The sequence below is a fragment of the Arachis ipaensis genome, chromosome B7, assembly GCF_059453495.1.
Source record: "Arachis ipaensis isolate K30076 ecotype BB chromosome B7, ASM5945349v1, whole genome shotgun sequence".
NCBI lineage: Eukaryota > Viridiplantae > Streptophyta > Magnoliopsida > Fabales > Fabaceae > Arachis > Arachis ipaensis.
Genome location: NC_142442.1, coordinates 54,222,501 through 54,225,000, shown reverse-complemented (window position 1 = coordinate 54,225,000; position 2,500 = coordinate 54,222,501).

Genomic DNA, 2,500 nt, shown 5'->3' with positions numbered 1-2,500 from the left:
TAGTGTGCCTAGGGGATGGCAAGGCAACGTGCATCTTGCTGGCATTGCGCCCAGCAAGCCTTTGGGCAACTCGAGTTTCAGCAGCACGACACCCCTCCCCCCTATAATAGGCTGCCGAGCCATTACCAAAGTGCCACGGGTAGACGTCCTTTTCCGTGAGGAGACATACTAAAGGAAAGTGCTCTAGAGGTCGAATTTTGACGCCGTTTTTTGCAACAACCTCTAGAAAAATAAGATCTTTCCATCCTCCAAATTTGGTGAATTTACACCGTGCCGATTTTTTTTGACGATTTTTTTACCGCCCGGAATGCCGGAAATTCAAAAAAAATGAAAAACGGAGCAAACCTGCGATTTTTGACCTGGATTTTTTTGTGCAGCCTTCACATAATATTACCAAGGTTCCCTCAAAATTTCACGAAAAATGCACGAGCCAATTCTGAGATATGAAAATTTGGCTCCTCCGTTGCAACGCTCCGAGCCATCGTTGCAACGGCGGGTGCCTCCGTGGGGGGCGGGGGAGCCCGGCGGCACACCACAACCACAACGTGCTTGCTAGTGTGCCTAGGGGATGGCAAGGCAACGTGCATCTGGCTGGCATTGCGCCCAGCAAGCCTTTGGGCAACTCGAGTTTCAGCATCACGACTCCCCTCCCCCCTATAATAGGCTGCCGAGCCATTACCAAAGTGCCACGGGTAGACGTCCTTTTCCGTGAGGAGACATACTAAAGGAAAGTGCTCTAGAGGTCGAATTTTGACGCCGTTTTTTGCAACAACCTCTAGAAAAATAAGAACTTTCCATCCTCCAAATTTGGTGAATTTACACCGTGCCGATTTTTTTTGACGATTTTTTTACCGCCCGGAATGCCGGAAATTCAAAAAAAATGAAAAACGGAGAAAACCTGCGATTTTTGACCTGGATTTTTTTGTGCAGCCTTCACATAATATTACCAAGGTTCCCTCAAAATTTCACGAAAAATGCACGAGCCAATTCTGAGATATGAAAATTTGGCTCCTCCGTTGCAACGCTCCGAGCCATCGTTGCAACGGCGGGTGCCTCCGTGGGGGGCGGGGGAGCCCGGCGGCACACCACAACCACAACGTGCTTGCTAGTGTGCCTAGGGGATGGCAAGGCAACGTGCATCTTGCTGGCATTGCGCCCAGCAAGCCTTTGGGCAACTCGAGTTTCAGCATCACGACACCCCTCCCCCCTATAATAGGCTGCCGAGCCATTACCAAGGTGCCACGGGTAGACGTCCTTTTCCGTGAGGAGACATACTCAAGGAAAGTGCTCTAGAGGTCGAATTTTGACGCCGTTTTTTGCAACAACCTCTAGAAAAATAAGATCTTTCCATCCCCCAAATTTGGTGAATTTACACCGTGCCGATTTTTTTTGACGATTTTTTTACCGCCCGGAATGCCGGAAATTCAAAAAAAATGAAAAACGGAGCAAACCTGCGATTTTTGACCTGGATTTTTTTGTGCAGCCTTCACATAATATTACCAAGGTTCCCTCAAAATTTCACGAAAAATGCACGAGCCAATTCTGAGATATGAAAATTTGGCTCCTCCGTTGCAACGCTCCGAGCCATCGTTGCAACGGCGGGTGCCTCCGTGGGGGGCGGGGGAGCCCGGCGGCACACCACAACCACAACGTGCTTGCTAGTGTGCCTAGGGGATGGCAAGGCAACGTGCATCTTGCTGGCATTGCGCCCAGCAAGCCTTTGGGCAACTCGAGTTTCAGCATCACGACACCCCTCCCCCCTATAATAGGCTGCCGAGCCATTACCAAAGTGCCACGGGTAGACGTCCTTTTCCGTGAGGAGACATACTCAAGGAAAGTGCTCTAGAGGTCGAATTTTGACGCCGTTTTTTGCAACAACCTCTAGAAAAATAAGATCTTTCCATCCCCCAAATTTGGTGAATTTACACCGTGCCGATTTTTTTTGCCGATTTTTTTACCGCCCGGAAAGCCGGAAATTAAAAAAAAAATGAAAAACGGAGCAAACGTGCGATTTTTGACCTGGATTTTTTTGTGCAGCCTTCACATAATATTACCAAGGTTCCCTCAAAATTTTAGAAAAAATGCACGAGCCAATTATGAGATATGAAAATTTGGCTCCTCCGTTGCAACGCTCCGAGCCATCGTTGCAACGGCGGGTGCCTCCGTTGCAACGAAACCAGCCAACGATGCACCTAACCCAGCATCCGTTGCAACGCACCCTGCCTCCGTTGCAACGCGCCCAGCCAACGTTGCACCGTCCCCAGCATCCGTTGCAACGCCCCCAGCCAACGTTGCAACGCGCCCTGCCTCCGTTGCAACGCTCCCAGCCAACGTTGCAACGCGCCCTGCCTCCGTTGCAACGTCACCAGCATCCGTTGCAACGCGCCCTACCTCTGTTGCAACGCGCACGGCCAACGTTGCACCGACCCCAGCATCCGTTGCACTGCCCCCAGCCAACGTTGCAACGCCCCCAGCCAACGTTGCAACGCGCCCTGCCTCC